General features: G+C 41.3%; 1 long non-coding RNA gene across 1 annotated transcript; it reads right to left on the bottom strand.

The window, feature by feature from the left end:
* Window positions 1–14,166: 14,166 nt before the first annotated feature.
* On the bottom strand, window positions 14,167–16,164 carry LOC139354223 (uncharacterized). Its single transcript, XR_011605373.1, has 2 exons — window positions 15,695–16,164; window positions 14,167–14,724 (listed from the first exon to the last, which is right to left on the bottom strand). It is a non-coding gene; the product is annotated as an uncharacterized lncRNA (long non-coding RNA).
* Between the last annotated feature and the right edge of the window lie 875 nt (window positions 16,165–17,039).

The following is a 17,039-nucleotide window of genomic DNA, read 5'->3' as shown; positions in this document are numbered from 1 at the left end:
CGTCGATGTAAGTACTACAATAAATTGGAAAAATCAATTTACCTCGTTAACCAAAATCATCATGGAAAAGTTAAGCCCCCAAAATCTCCTGTCCTGGGTCCTCCTGACATATTTTGTATGTTATGTTCTGTGCCAGAACAACCATTTTGTTATTTTATTTGAGCAAAAGTACTCAAAAATACTTAAAAATGCCAAACACCAGACAAAGAGCCCGCTTTTTCACACCTCTAATTACTTATGCAAGACCCACGTAATAAACAGGTTTAAGCCAATAACCTCATAACTCCATCTTAGTGTAAACACGCTTTTATTTATGAATCCTGGCTAGTTATTTTAGTCTAAAGCCTAGTACTGAGATCGGATAAGAGTTTCACTAGTCGATACATCTTATTCTTTGTAGTGTGACCGATGTTTTCATAGTTCACCCACAACGCAGGTAGCAAGGTCTCACCGTCAAGCAACTGTATTTGTTTTTTTGACGATTTAAAAAGGCGAATCCGCTGGTGCGCAAAGAAATAAATACACATGGAATGTTCAAAGAATGTTTTTCTTAATGTTAATAAATAGGTTAAGGCTTCCTTCTCGTGACGCGGATGCTTCGCCATCTTCTCCGCGCCATCTGCAAACCAGTTCATATTCGCAATATGCCGACATCTGCTGATGCAGCAGGAAGTCGCCGTCATCCTGGCAATGGCCAGCGGCTTCTCCAACTGTATCTTAGCGGGCGGCCTTTTTGCTTCCTCCCTATAGAAGCCAGTGCGTCTTCCAGCTCCGCGTTAGCTGCCAAGATGCTCTGTTTTTGTATTGCTTCCTGTGGGTCAAGTCTTACAATAGTGAGCAACTACCCTTCAGTTCTGCAGTAGGGACGCGGTGACATGGTTCAAGGCAAAGAGCTTTTTATACCCGTTACTCGTAGAGTAAAAGGGTATACTAGATTCGTCGGAAAGTATGTTACAGGCAGAAGGAAGCGTTTCCGACCCCATAGAGTATATATATTCTTGATCAGGATCACTAACCGAGTCGATCTAGCCATGTCCGTCTGTCCGTCTGTCTGTCCGGATGAACGCTGAGATCTCGGCAACTATGAGAGCTAGGCTATTGAGATTTGGCGTGCAGAGTCCTGAGCTTCTTACGCAGCGCAAGTTTGTTTCAGTAGAGTGCCACACCCACTCTAACGCTCTAACGCTAACTGTGGCTTCTACAGTTTTGATGCTAGAATAAAATTTAAACTGAAATGTAATGTTCTCATCAATACCTATCGATTGATCCAAAAAAAAGTTTTCCACGCCCACCCTAACGCCCATAAACCGCCCACAAACTTAAAAAAATCGTAAATATGAACGTGGATATCTCGGAAACTATCAAAGATAGAGAATTCGAATTTCAGATTTAGATTCCGTAGCCTTATACGCAGCGCAAGTTTGTTACGCGAATATGCCACGCCCACTCTAACGCCCACAAACCGCGAAAACCTTTGACGCCCACAATTTTTATGCTAGATGCTACAACTGCCGACAAATGGGGCACACCGCCAAAGATTGCAAGAAGCCGAAAAGACCGGACAACGGATGCTTCATCTGTTTCGAAGTGGGCCATCAGTGTCCCAAGCGCACCGTGGGCTTTACCTTGCCAGAAGCTGAAGAAACCATGGATGAAAAGCCGTTTATTCAGTTAGTAAGTTTAAGATTAAGTAGTTTAGCAGGATGCACCGACATTAAAGATGTTTTTGCTTTGTTGGATACCGGGAGCCCAATAAGCTTTTTGGGAAAGTCATACTATCCATATTTAAATGAAGATCATCAGCTAAAGAAAAGTCCCTTTCGCGGAATTGGTGGCACATCAATACCAACGTACGGAAAAGTACCCTGTTCAATTTTGTTCGAGAAAAAGTATCACGATTTAGAAGTATACGTTATTCCCGATCTCATCTTACCTACAGCGCTTCTCCTTGGCAGAGACGCCCTTAAGTTACTCAATATTAAACTTTTTGTGAAAAGAAATCATGAAAGAAATGAATCAAATTTAATTTCAATAAATAATCGTATTGCTTTCGTTAATGAATCATTCTGTGCATCCTTGCTTAGCGATATAAATAATAGATTAATTTTAGACAAAACGCAACCCTTTAAACTAAGTATTGATTCTGTAAACCCGAATGCACCCTTGGTTCCTGATGAATCTCTCGCGGATTGGCTTTCTGATATGAAAAGCATTTGTGGAGCTATGTCTATTGACCTTGATAATGTAGATATAGGCCGCGATTTTGGTGTTTCTTCAGCTGAGGAATGTAGTAGTATCATAAAGCATTACTCGGATAATATAACTAACGCGTACGGGTCGCCTAAATGTTTAATGAGCATACGATTAACTGATTTTACACCGTTTCATAGTGCACCGAGAAGATTATCATACTTAGAGAGAGACGTTGTTAATAAAACAGTTGCCGAGTTGTTAGCCAGTAATATTATTAGACCTAGTCAGTCCCCTTATGCATCTCCCATAGTCCTTGTCAAGAAAAAGAATGGAGAAATCCGCATGTGCATCGATTACCGAGCGTTAAATAAATTAACAATTAGAGATAACTTTCCGTCCCCATTGATCGAAGATTGCTTAGAATATCTCGAAAGTAAAAAGGTTTTTTCAGTTGTAGATTTAAAGAGTGGATTCCACCAAATCGGTATGGACCCCGAGTCCGTGAAATACACCGCATTTATAACACCTGACGGACACTATGAATACCTGCGTATGCCTTTCGGTCTAAAAAATGGCCCTGCCGTTTTTCAACGATTTATTTCCAACGTACTCCATGAAATGATACGTAATCGTCAGGTTTATGTTTATATGGATGACATCATCCTGGCGACTTGTACGGTAGAAGAACATCTTGTTTTACTTTCCAAATTACTAGACCGTCTTAATGAAAACCGTCTTGAAATTAATTACAAGAAAAGTGTATTCCTAAAAAACCGCATTGATTATTTAGGATACAATGTCTGTACGAATGTTATTCTTCCAAACGAGACACACCTAAAGGCCATTCGTGAATACCCTGAACCTCTGAATTGTAAGTCCCTTCATTCTTGTTTAGGCTTATTCTCATACTTCCGTAAGTTTGTTCCGTCATTTTCACGTATTGCTAAACCGTTGTCTGATCTGCTTAAAAATGGAGGTCCGTTCCCGATGGGAAAACTGGAAATGGAAGCTTTTACTAGCTTAAAGAAAGCTTGACAATGCTCCGCCCGTTCTTTCCTTATTTAACCCTAATAGCGAAACCGAACTGCATACCGATGCGAGCTCCCACAGGTTTGGAGCTGTGCTGATGCAGCGCCAAGATGATGGCAAGTTACATCCGGTCTTTTTCTATTCCCGTAAAGCGACTGCCGCCGAATCGCGTTATCATAGTTTTGAGCTTGAGACCCTCGCGATAATATATTCTCTCCGTCGTTTCCGTGTGCATTTAGAACACAAGCCGTTCCGGATCGTTACCGATTGTAATTCCCTTGTTCAGACGTTAAGTAAGAAATCCATAAATCCCCGTATTGCACGATGGTCCTTAGAATTGGAAAATTATAAGTACTCTATTGTACATAGACCCGGTGCTAGTATGACGCACGTTGATGCCTTGAGTCGACAAACCGAATTGATAGATACCGTGATAGATGAAATTTGCGATCCGTGTGTGCTTCCGACTAAGCCGAAATCCCTTCATGATAGTGTTTTAGAACCGATATACCCGTACGATCCTTTGAAACCGATAGATCCGTGTGAATCCGTTAGCCGTATGAATCCGATAGATCCGTGTAAATCCGTTAGCCATATGAATCCGATAGATCCGCGTAAGACCGTTAGATCCTCGAGCCCGTACGATAATGAAAAACCGTTAGGTCCGTGTGACTCCGTAAACCAGTTAGATCTCGTTAATCGTCTCGCGATAGCTATTCCCGAAAGTTCCGTAAATCTGTGCGAAGCGTATAAACCGTCTCTTCCGTGCGATGTAAATATGGATACCGTAGTAAATGTAGTTGGAGCTACCCCTGGGGATATAGATTTACTCTTACAGACCGAGCAGATTAGGGATCCGGAAATTGTCAAACTCCGTGATAAATTAGAAAGAGAAGCCGTTGATTGTTTTGAACTTATTGATGGAATAATTTATAGAAAGAATGATGCCGGAAGGTTATGTTTGTATGCTCCAACTCAAATACAAGAACAGTTGATCAGATTGTGTCATGAAAAGTTGGGTCATCTTGGTGTTGATAAGTGTGTTGATGACCTGAAAGATAAGTACTGGTTTCCGTTGTTGAGAAGCAAAGTTGAATCCTTTATCCGCAATTGTTTGCCGTGTATCCTGCATTCAGTACCTAAAAGTGTCCATGGCCGTACCCTTCATAGCATTCCGAAAGCCCCAATTCCGTTTGATACCGTTCACATTGACCATTTGGGTCCGTTGCCGTGCATCAATTCGAAAAGAAAACACCTGTTAGTTGCTATCGATGCTTTTACCAAGTTCGTGAAATTGCACCCGGTTAATTCTACCAGTACCAAAGAAGTTAATTCCAGTATTTTGAAATATTTTGAGTATTATAGCCGACCACGACGAATTATTTCGGATCGTGGTACTTGTTTTACATCATTTGAGTTTTCTAGTTTCCTAAGTGAGCGAAATACAGAGCACATTAAAGTTGCTACCGCTGCCCCCCAGGCGAATGGTCAGGTGGAACGCATAATCCGAGTGTTTACCCCGATGTTAGGTAAATTATCCGAACCGTTGAATCAATCCGATTGGTACAAGTTGGTCAACCGAGTTGAATTTGCAATCAATAATTCCGTTCAGAAGAGTACCGGAAAGACTCCTAGCCGAAAGGATAAAAGCTAGTGAAAATATAAAACGGTCACAAGAGCAGAATGAGTTTCGATATGCTTTGAAACATAAGGCACCCCCCGTTATAAGGTTAACGATTTTGTAGCTATACGAAATGTTGATGTTACTCCAGGATCTTGTAAGAAATTCTCGCCGAAATATCGTGGTCCTTATAAAATCAACCGTGTATTCCCGAGTGATAGATATGAAGTCACCGACATAGAAGAGTGCCAGCTCACCCAACTTCCTTACAAGGGCATTCTTGAAGCCGCCAGACTTAAACCTTGGGTGCAAACGTGTACGAAAACCGTTAATTCTTGTAGTTGACTATGTAGTTAGTAAATATGTAAAGATCGAGGTCGATCTAGAGTCAGGATTGGCCGAATGTAAGCTGTGTAATTCCAGTGCATAATGTTATTTAGTATATTTAGTGCAATCTAGTATTAATCGATTTAGTTTTAAGAGATATTGTACATAATAATGAACGGGCACACTACAAATAAGCGACGCCGATGAAGAAGAGCAAAAAAGCGCAACCAAATTTGAAAATTTTAAATAAAAACTGATAAGTTTACATTTATATAAATAAGATATTTTAGAATTTAATTAAAAATTGTATAATAACAGAATACTTATTTTATAGCATCACATTCAATCTTAAGCCTAGTACTCAGATCGAAGAAAACCGCGAGCTAACCATAGGAGTGAGCAGACTCTTCTTTTTTAAATTGTTCCAATTGATTTGTTTTCCGTTTGGCAACAAGCCCGGGTGCTTGAGAGTAAGACCATGCCACATGCATGGGGTGAACTTTGAAAACTTCGGCTTATAAGCTTAGGCTTAAGCCTAGTACTGAGATCGGCTAAATGTTTCACTATTCGAAAAATCGTATTCTTTGTAGTGTGACCGAAGTTTTCAAAGTTCAAGCGCGATGCATGAGGCATGGTCTTACTGTCAAGCAACTGTGTTTGTTGTCCAACGGAAACGAAATCAATTGGAGCAATTTAAAATAGAAGGGTGCTGGTGCACAAAGAAGAGAGGCCAGCTCCGAATCCCAATAGGCATATTTGACCTTGAGGAGTGGGATCCGAATCAAGAACGGGGTTGATTCGCCTGATGGTGCAGGAAGTTGCCCATCATCCTGGCAATGGCTGGTAATGTATCCTCCAGCTGTCCCTTAACGGGCGGCCTTTTTTTCTCCTCCCTATAGAAGCCGGCGCGTCCTCCATCTCCGCTTTAGCTGCCAAGTAGCTGGAGTCTCCCATGGAGAGCTCGAGCGAAGTCCCATGTTCCTTCTCACTGGGATTCTCTAGTGGATCATCTCCAGCACTTTAACTATTCTGCGGATTTGCCCTGTTTTGGTATTGCTTCCTGTCGGTCAAGTCACTATATAATGGGCAACAGCTTCGATTAGGTGTCCTCTTTCATTTGCACTGATCTCCTTTTGCCGTTTTTGGTGTCTTCCTTCCATTTTTTATTTTTAAATTCCCCACCGCTTCTGCACGAACACCGCCAACGATTAAATTTCTTATTCTTTGGGCTGCGGCTAACGGCGTTCATCGAAAATTCACTCGCAAAATCTGGTATTTTTTCTGGTATTTCCTTAGCTCACCTGAGTACCGCGCTGAAAAACAGACCCGACGAAAAACTTTAGCCGCGTATTTGCCTCTCGCTCACTCCTATGGCTAGTTCGCGGTTTTCGTCGATGTAAGTACTACAATAAATTGGAAAAATCAATTTACCTCGTTAACCAAAATCATCATGGAAAAGTTAAGCCCCCAAAATCTCCTGTCCTGGGTCCTCCTGACATATTTTCTATGTTATGTTCTGTGCCAGAACAACCATTTTGTTATTTTATTTGAGCAAAAGTACTCAAAAATACTTAAAAATGCCAAACACCAGACAAAGAGCCCGCTTTTTCACACCTCTAATTACTTATGCAAGACCCACGTAATAAACAGGTTTAAGCCAATAACCTCATAACTCCATCTTAGTGTAAACACGCTTTTATTTATGGATCCTGGCTAGTTATTTTAGTCTAAAGCCTAGTACTGAGATCGGATAAGAGTTTCACTAGTCGATACATCTTATTCGTTGTAGTGTGACCGATGTTTTCATTGTTCACCCACAACGCAGGTAGCAAGGTCTCACCGTCAAGCAACTGTATTTGTTTTTTTGACGATTTAAAAAGGCGAATCCGCTGGTGCGCAAAGAAATAAATACACATGGAATGTTCAAAGAATGTTTTTCTTAATGTTAATAAATAGGTTAAGGCTTCCTTCTCGTGACGCGGATGCTTCGCCATCTTCTCCGCGCCATCTGCAAACCAGTTCATATTCGCAATATGCCGACATCTGCTGATGCAGCAGGAAGTCGCCGTCATCCTGGCAATGGCCAGCGGCTTCTCCAACTGTATCTTAGCGGGCGGCCTTTTTGCTTCCTCCCTATAGAAGCCAGTGCGTCTTCCAGCTCCGCGTTAGCTGCCAAGATGCTCTGTTTTTGTATTGCTTCCTGTGGGTCAAGTCTTACAATAGTGAGCAACTACCCTTCAGTTCTGCAGTAGGGACGCGGTGACATGGTTCAAGGCAAAGAGCTTTTTATACCCGTTACTCGTAGAGTAAAAGGGTATACTAGATTCGTCGGAAAGTATGTTACAGGCAGAAGGAAGCGTTTCCGACCCCATAGAGTATATGTATATATTCTTGATCAGGATCACTAGCCGAGTCGATCTAGCCATGTCCGTCTGTCCGTCTGTCTGTCCGGATGAACGCTGAGATCTCGGCAACTATGAGAGCTAGGCTATTGAGATTTGGCGTGCAGAGTCCTGAGCTTCTTACGCAGCGCAAGTTTGTTTCAGTAGAGTGCCACACCCACTCTAACGCTAACTGTGGCTTCTACAGTTTTGATGCTAGAATAAAATTTAAACTGAAATGTAATGTTCTCATCAATACCTATCGATTGATCCAAAAAAAAGTTTTCCACGCCCACCCTAACGCCCATAAACCGCCCACAAACTTAAAAAAATCGTAAATATGAACGTGGATATCTCGGAAACTATCAAAGATAGAGAATTCGAATTTCAGATTTAGATTCCGTAGCCTTATACGCAGCGCAAGTTTGTTACGCGAATATGCCACGCCCACTCTAACGCCCACAAACCGCGAAAACCTTTGACGCCCACAATTTTTATGCTAGATAAAAAATTTTAACTGAAATGTATTGGCCTCGTCAATACCTATCGATTGGTCCAAAAAAAATTTTCCACGCCCACTCTAACGCCCATAACGCTTAAATCTGTATACCGCCGGTAGGTGGCGCATTTTAATCTCGCTTTGCTACTTGCATATCTCTATTTAGCTGAGTAAAGGGTATCTGATAGTCGAGATACACGACTATAGCGTTTTTCCTTGTTTGTTTTTTTTTTGTCCCTAAAACGCTGTGCCGCTGTTGACGTCAGCAGAGCAGTCGGCGCAGCGTAGAAGACTGCCTACGAAAACGGTCGTGCAATAAAGAGAGCGTATTCCGAAATTTCCCTCTCTTTCTTGTCTTATAATCTGCCTGCACTCCTCGCTCACAGCGACAAATTTCGGCCGGTCCGTTTTTTTTTTGCGTCTCTCCGTTATGTTCGGCTAGCGACCTACATTTCGGCGGAAAAATTTTCGTGGAGCATGTGAATCCTGTAATATTTCAGGAGCATTATTGTATATAAAAAAACAACTAATATTGTTTTATGAAAGTAAATTATTTGATTATTGTAAAATTAAGTAAATTGAATTTACTTATAATGTTATGTTTACTTATTATACATTTTTATTGCAATATAATTTTTTAGTTTAGTTATAGAAATTTAGTCCGTTAAAATTGATTTCAATACTAAAAAAATTTTATTCATATTGTATTTTTTACTCAAGTAAAAATTATATAGTCGGATATTTTTCGCGTTAGAAAGGTGCAGTGGTGTATTCTGTTTGAGTGATTCAAAGGGAAGCATCCATTTGAATTGTGCGCAGCAGAGTTACTTTAATCGTTTTTTTAAGTTAATATAATAATAATGGGTTTGCCATCCATTTTAAATTTGTCTTTAAAAAACCGATTCTGCAAGAACATACCGGAAGATAAAATTTTGTATTGTTTGCGCGGCGTCTAATGGCGTTGAACGAAACTCCCTCGCGAAATCTGGTATTTCCTTAGCTCATCTGAGTACCGCCCTGAAAAACAGACCCTACGAAATGGGTTAGGCGACTTTATTCCTCTCGCTCACTCTTAGCATCGACGAAAATTCGATGTGATTACTAGGCTTAATAGCCTATAGCCCGCATCAACGGTCGCATTCCCCATCAACGACTTTTTCTTGCAGGGGTAAAGCACGTGCCAGAAAAAGTCGGGCGAATGTCACTACAACTCGCTTCAGTGGAAAATGAGACCGCACACGCAAATCAATTCTGAATTTCAGTGTTATTATTTAGTGTTATTTACGACTTAAGGAGATTTTTATACTTGGCTTTTCAGATTTTTTGAAAAAAAAATGCATTTGCACTTGGCTTTTCAGCTTTTTTTGAAAAGAAAATGCATTTGCACGGCAATAAATAAATGATTTTTTTTATAAAAATAAGATATTTTAGTATATAAATAATAATTGTATAATAACAGAATACTTATTTTATAGAATCACATTCAATCTTAAGCCTAGTACTCAGATCGACGAAAACCGCGAGCTAACCATAGGAGTGAGCGAGAGGCAAATACGCGGCTAACGCTTTTCGTCGGGTCTGTTTTTCAGCGCGGTACTCAGATGAGCTAAGGAAATACCAGAAAAAATACCAGATTTCGCGAGTGAGTTTTCGATGAACGCCGTTAGCCGCAGCCCAAAGAATAAGAAATTTAATCGTTGGCGGTGTTCGTGCAGAAGCGGTGGGGAATTTAAAAATAAAAAATGGAAGGAAGACACCAAAAACGGCAAAAGGAGATCAGTGCAAATGAAAGAGGACACCTAATCGAAGCTGTTGCCCATTATATAGTGACTTGACCGACAGGAAGCAATACCAAAACAGGGCAAATCCGCAGAATAGTTAAAGTGCTGGAGATGATCCACTAGAGAATCCCAGTGAGAAGGAACATGGGACTTCGCTCGAGCTCTCCATGGGAGACTCCAGCTACTTGGCAGCTAAAGCGGAGATGGAGGACGCGCCGGCTTCTATAGGGAGGAGAAAAAAAGGCCGCCCGTTAAGGGACAGCTGGAGGATACATTACCAGCCATTGCCAGGATGATGGGCAACTTCCTGCACCATCAGGCGAATCAACCCCGTTCTTGATTCGGATCCCACTCCTCAAGGTCAAATATGCCTATTGGGATTCGGAGCTGGCCTCTCTTCTTTGTGCACCAGCACCCTTCTATTTTAAATTGCTCCAATTGATTTCGTTTCCGTTGGACAACAAACACAGTTGCTTGACAGTAAGACCATGCCTCATGCATCGCGCTTGAACTTTGAAAACTTCGGTCACACTACAAAGAATACGATTTTTCGAATAGTGAAACATTTAGCCGATCTCAGTACTAGGCTTAAGCCTAAGCTTATAAGCCGAAGTTTTCAAAGTTCACCCCATGCATGTGGCATGGTCTTACTCTCAAGCACCCGGGCTTGTTGCCAAACGGAAAACAAATCAATTGGAACAATTTAAAAAAGAAGAGTCTGCTCACTCCTATGGTTAGCTCGCGGTTTTCTTCGATCTGAGTACTAGGCTTAAGATTGAATGTGATGCTATAAAATAAGTATTCTGTTATTATACAATTTTTAATTAAATTCTAAAATATCTTATTTATATAAATGTAAACTTATCAGTTTTTATTTAAAATTTTCAAATTTGGTTGCGCTTCTTTGCTCTTCTTCATCGGCGTCGCTTATTTGTAGTGTGCCCGTTCATTATTATGTACAATATCTCTTAAAACTAAATCGATTAATACTAGATTGCACTAAATATACTAAATAACATTATGCACTGGAATTACACAGCTTACATTCGGCCAATCCTGACTCTAGATCGACCTCGATCTTTACATATTTACTAACTACATAGTCAACTACAAGAATTAACGGTTTTCGTACACGTTTGCACCCAAGGTTTAAGTCTGGCGGCTTCAAGAATGCCCTTGTAAGGAAGTTGGGTGAGCTGGCACTCTTCTATGTCGGTGACTTCATATCTATCACTCGGGAATACACGGTTGATTTTATAAGGACCACGATATTTCGGCGAGAATTTCTTACAAGATCCTGGAGTAACATCAACATTTCGTATAGCTACAAAATCGTTAACCTTATAACGGGGGGTGCCTTATGTTTCAAAGCATATCGAAACTCATTCTGCTCTTGTGACCGTTTTATATTTTCACTAGCTTTTATCCTTTCGGAGGTAACATCACGCGGGTTAGAAAGGCTAAACTTCTCCTCAAGATACTCGGATAATTCGTCTACAATAGGTCCCCGTTGGTTGCTACCAAAAAGCAAAATACTAGGAGTCTTTCCGGTACTCTTCTGAACGGAATTATTGATTGCAAATTCAACTCGGTTGACCAACTTGTACCAATCGGATTGATTCAACGGTTCGGATAATTTACCTAACATCGGGGTAAACACTCGGATTATGCGTTCCACCTGACCATTCGCCTGGGGGGCAGCGGTAGCAACTTTAATGTGCTCTGTATTTCGCTCACTTAGGAAACTAGAAAACTCAAATGATGTAAAACAAGTACCACGATCCGAAATAATTCGTCGTGGTCGGCTATAATACTCAAAATATTTCAAAAGACTGGAATTAACTTCTTTGGTACTGGTAGAATTAACCGGGTGCAATTTCACGAACTTGGTAAAAGCATCGATAGCAACTAACAGGTGTTTTCTTTTCGAATTGATGCACGGCAACGGACCCAAATGGTCAATGTGAACGGTATCAAACGGAATTGGGGCTTTCGGAATGCTATGAAGGGTACGGCCATGGACACTTTTAGGTACTGAATGCAGGATACACGGCAAACAATTGCGGATAAAGGATTCAACTTTGCTTCTCAACAACGGAAACCAGTACTTATCTTTCAGGTCATCAACACACTTATCAACACCAAGATGACCCAACTTTTCATGACACAATCTGATCAACTGTTCTTGTATTTGAGTTGGAGCATACAAACATAACCTTCCGGCATCATTCTTTCTATAAATTATTCCATCAATAAGTTCAAAACAATCAACGGCTTCTCTTTCTAATTTATCACGGAGTTTGACAACTTCCGGATCCCTAATCTGCTCGGTCTGTAAGAGTAAATCTATATCCCCAGGGGTAGCTCCAACTACATTTACTACGGTATCCATATTTACATCGCACGGAAGAGACGGTTTATACGCTTCGCACAGATTTACGGAACTTTCGGGAATAGCTATCGCGAGACGATTAACGAGATCTAACTGGTTTACGGAGTCACACGGACCTAACGGTTTTTCATTATCGTACGGGCTCGAGGATCTAACGGTCTTACGCGGATCTATCGGATTCATATGGCTAACGGATTTACACGGATCTATCGGATTCATACGGCTAACGGATTCACACGGATCTATCGGTTTCAAAGGATCGTACGGGTATATCGGTTCTAAAACACTATCATGAAGGGATTTCGGCTTAGTCGGAAGCACACACGGATCGCAAATTTCATCTATCACGGTATCTATCAATTCGGTTTGTCGACTCAAGGCATCAACGTGCGTCATACTAGCACCGGGTCTATGTACAATAGAGTAGTTATAATTTTCCAATTCTAAGGACCATCGTGCAATACGGGGATTTATGGATTTCTTACTTAACGTCTGAACAAGGGAATTACAATCGGTAACGATCCGGAACGGCTTGTGTTCTAAATGCACACGGAAACGACGGAGAGAATATATTATCGCGAGGGTCTCAAGCTCAAAACTATGATAACGCGATTCGGCGGCAGTCGCTTTACGGGAATAGAAAAAGACCGGATGTAACTTGCCATCATCTTGGCGCTGCATCAGCACAGCTCCAAACCTGTGGGAGCTCGCATCGGTATGCAGTTCGGTTTCGCTATTAGGGTTAAATAAGGAAAGAACGGGCGGAGCATTGTCAAGCTTTCTTTAAGCTAGTAAAAGCTTCCATTTCCAGTTTTCCCATCGGGAACGGACCTCCATTTTTAAGCAGATCAGACAACGGTTTAGCAATACGTGAAAATGACGGAACAAACTTACGGAAGTATGAGAATAAGCCTAAACAAGAATGAAGGGACTTACAATTCAGAGGTTCAGGGTATTCACGAATGGCCTTTAGGTGTGTCTCGTTTGGAAGAATATCATTCGTACAGACATTGTATCCTAAATAATCAATGCGGTTTTTTAGGAATACACTTTTCTTGTAATTAATTTCAAGACGGTTTTCATTAAGACGGTCTAGTAATTTGGAAAGTAAAACAAGATGTTCTTCTACCGTACAAGTCGCCAGGATGATGTCATCCATATAAACATAAACCTGACGATTACGTATCATTTCATGGAGTACGTTGGAAATAAATCGTTGAAAAACGGCAGGGACATTTTTTAGACCAAAAGGCATACGCAGGTATTCATAGTGTCCGTCAGGTGTTATAAATGCGGTGTATTTCACGGACTCGGGGTCCATACCGATTTGGTGGAATCCACTCTTTAAATCTACAACTGAAAAAACCTTTTTACTTTCGAGATATTCTAAGCAATCTTCGATCAATGGGGACGGAAAGTTATCTCTAATTGTTAATTTATTTAACGCTCGGTAATCGATGCACATGCGGATTTCTCCATTCTTTTTCTTGACAAGGACTATGGGAGATGCATAAGGGGACTGACTAGGTCTAATAATATTACTGGCTAACAACTCGGCAACTGTTTTATTAACAACGTCTCTCTCTAAGTATGATAATCTTCTCGGTGCACTATGAAACGGTGTAGAATCAGTTAATCGTATGCTCATTAAACATTTAGGCGACCCGTACGCGTTAGTTATATTATCCGAGTAATGCTTTATGATACTACTACATTCCTCAGCTGAAGAAACACCAAAATCGCGGCCTATATCTACATTATCAAGGTCAATAGACATAGCTCCACAAATGCTTTTCATATCAGAAAGCCAATCCGCGAGAGATTCATCAGGAACCAAGGGTGCATTCGGGTTTACAGAATCAACACTTAGTTTAAAGGGTTGCGTTTTGTCTAAAATTAATCTATTATTTATATCGCTAAGCAAGGATGCACAGAATGATTCATTAACGAAAGCAATACGATTATTTATTGAAATTAAATTTGATTCATTTCTTTCATGATTTCTTTTCACAAAAAGTTTAATATTGAGTAACTTAAGGGCGTCTCTGCCAAGGAGAAGCGCTGTAGGTAAGATGAGATCGGGAATAACGTATACTTCTAAATCGTGATACTTTTTCTCGAACAAAATTGAACAGGGTACTTTTCCGTACGTTGGTATTGATGTGCCACCAATTCCGCGAAAGGGACTTTTCTTTAGCTGATGATCTTCATTTAAATATGGATAGTATGACTTTCCCAAAAAGCTTATTGGGCTCCCGGTATCCAACAAAGCAAAAACATCTTTAATGTCGGTGCATCCTGCTAAACTACTTAATCTTAAACTTACTAACTGAATAAACGGCTTTTCATCCATGGTTTCTTCAGCTTCTGGCAAGGTAAAGCCCACGGTGCGCTTGGGACACTGATGGCCCACTTCGAAACAGATGAAGCATCCGTTGTCCGGTCTTTTCGGCTTCTTGCAATCTTTGGCGGTGTGCCCCATTTGTCGGCAGTTGTAGCATCTAGCATAAAAATTGTGGGCGTCAAAGGTTTTCGCGGTTTGTGGGCGTTAGAGTGGGCGGGGCATATTCGCGTAACAAACTTGCGCTGCGTATAAGGCTACGGAATCTAAATCTGAAATTCGAATTCTCTATCTTTGATAGTTTCCGAGATATCCACGTTCATATTTACGATTTTTTTAAGTTTGTGGGCGGTTTATGGGCGTTAGGGTGGGCGTGGAAAACTTTTTTTTGGATCAATCGATAGGTATTGATGAGAACATTACATTTCAGTTTAAATTTTATTCTAGCATCAAAACTGTAGAAGCCACAGTTTTGTGCGGCTTGTGGGCGTTAGAGTGGGTGTGGCACTCTACTGAAACAAACTTGCGCTGCGTAAGAAGCTCAGGACTCTGCACGCCAAATCTCAATAGCCTAGCTCTCATAGTTGCCGAGATCTCAGCGTTCATCCGGACAGACAGACGGACAGACGGACATGGCTAGATCGACTCGGCTAGTGATCCTGATCAAGAATATATACATATACTCTATGGGGTCGGAAACGCTTCCTTCTGCCTGTAACATACTTTCCGACGAATCTAGTATACCCTTTTACTCTACGAGTAACGGGTATAAAAAGCTCTTTGCCTTGAACCATGTCACCGCGTCCCTACTGCAGAACTGAAGGGTAGTTGCTCACTATTGTAAGACTTGACCCACAGGAAGCAATACAAAAACAGAGCATCTTGGCAGCTAACGCGGAGCTGGAAGACGCACTGGCTTCTATAGGGAGGAAGCAAAAAGGCCGCCCGCTAAGATACAGTTGGAGAAGCCGCTGGCCATTGCCAGGATGACGGCGACTTCCTGCTGCATCAGCAGATGTCGGCATATTGCGAATATGAACTGGTTTGCAGATGGCGCGGAGAAGATGGCGAAGCATCCGCGTCACGAGAAGGAAGCCTTAACCTATTTATTAACATTAAGAAAAACATACTTTGAACATTCCATGTGTATTTATTTCTTTGCGCACCAGCGGATTCGCCTTTTTAAATCGTCAAAAAAACAAATACAGTTGCTTGACGGTGAGACCTTGCTACCTGCGTTGTGGGTGAACTATGAAAACATCGGTCACACTACAAAGAATAAGATGTATCGACTAGTGAAACTCTTATCCGATCTCAGTACTAGGCTTTAGACTAAAATAACTAGCCAGGATTCATAAATAAAAGCGTGTTTACACTAAGATGGAGTTATGAGGTTATTGGCTTAAACCTGTTTATTACGTGGGTCTTGCATAAGTAATTAGAGGTGTGAAAAAGCGGGCTCTTTGTCTGGTGTTTGGCATTTTTAAGTATTTTTGAGTACTTTTGCTCAAATAAAATAACAAAATGGTTGTTCTGGCACAGAACATAACATACAAAATATGTCAGGAGGACCCAGGACAGGAGATTTTGGGGGCTTAACTTTTCCATGATGATTTTGGTTAACGAGGTAAATTGATTTTTCCAATTTATTGTAGTACTTACATCGACGAAAACCGCGAACTAGCCATAGGAGTGAGCGAGAGGCAAATACGCGGCTAAAGTTTTTCGTCGGGTCTGTTTTTCAGCGCGGTACTCAGGTGAGCTAAGGAAATACCAGAAAAAATACCAGGTTTTGCGAGTGAATTTTCGATGAACACCGTTAGCCGCAGCCCAAAGAATACGAAATTTAATCGTTGGCGGTGTTCGTGCAGAAGCGGTGGGGAATTTAAAAATAAAAAATGGAAGGAAGACACCAAAAACGGCAAAAGGAGATCAGTGCAAATGAAAGAGGACACCTAATCGAAGCTGTTGCCCATTATATAGTGACTTGACCGACAGGAAGCAATACCACAACAGGGCAAATCCGCAGAATAGTTAAAGTGCTGGGATGATCCACTAGAGAATCCCAGTGAGAAGGAACATAGGACTTCGCTCGAGCTCTCCATGGGAGACTCCAGCTACTTGGCAGCTAAAGCGGAGATGGAGGACGCGCCGGCTTCTATAGAGAGGAGAAAATAAGGCCGCCCGTTAAGGGACAGCTGGAGGATACATTACCAGCCATTGCCAGGATGATGGGCAACTTCCTGCACCATCAGGCGAATCAACCCCGTTCTTGATTCGGATCCCACTCCTCAAGGTCAAATATGCCTATTGGGATTCGGAGCTGGCCTCTCTTCTTTGTGCACCAGCACCCTTCTATTTTAAATTGCTCCAATTGATTTCGTTTCCGTTGGACAACAAACACAGTTGCTTGACAGTAAGACCATGCCTCATGCATCGCGCTTGAACTTTGAAAACTTCGGTCACACTACAAAG

This window comes from Drosophila suzukii (assembly GCF_043229965.1).
Source record: "Drosophila suzukii chromosome 2 unlocalized genomic scaffold, CBGP_Dsuzu_IsoJpt1.0 scf_2c, whole genome shotgun sequence".
NCBI classification, from domain to species: Eukaryota; Metazoa; Arthropoda; class Insecta; order Diptera; family Drosophilidae; genus Drosophila; species Drosophila suzukii.
The sequence above is the reverse complement of the archived record's forward strand: the minus strand, read 5'-3'. Positions and strand labels throughout refer to the sequence as shown.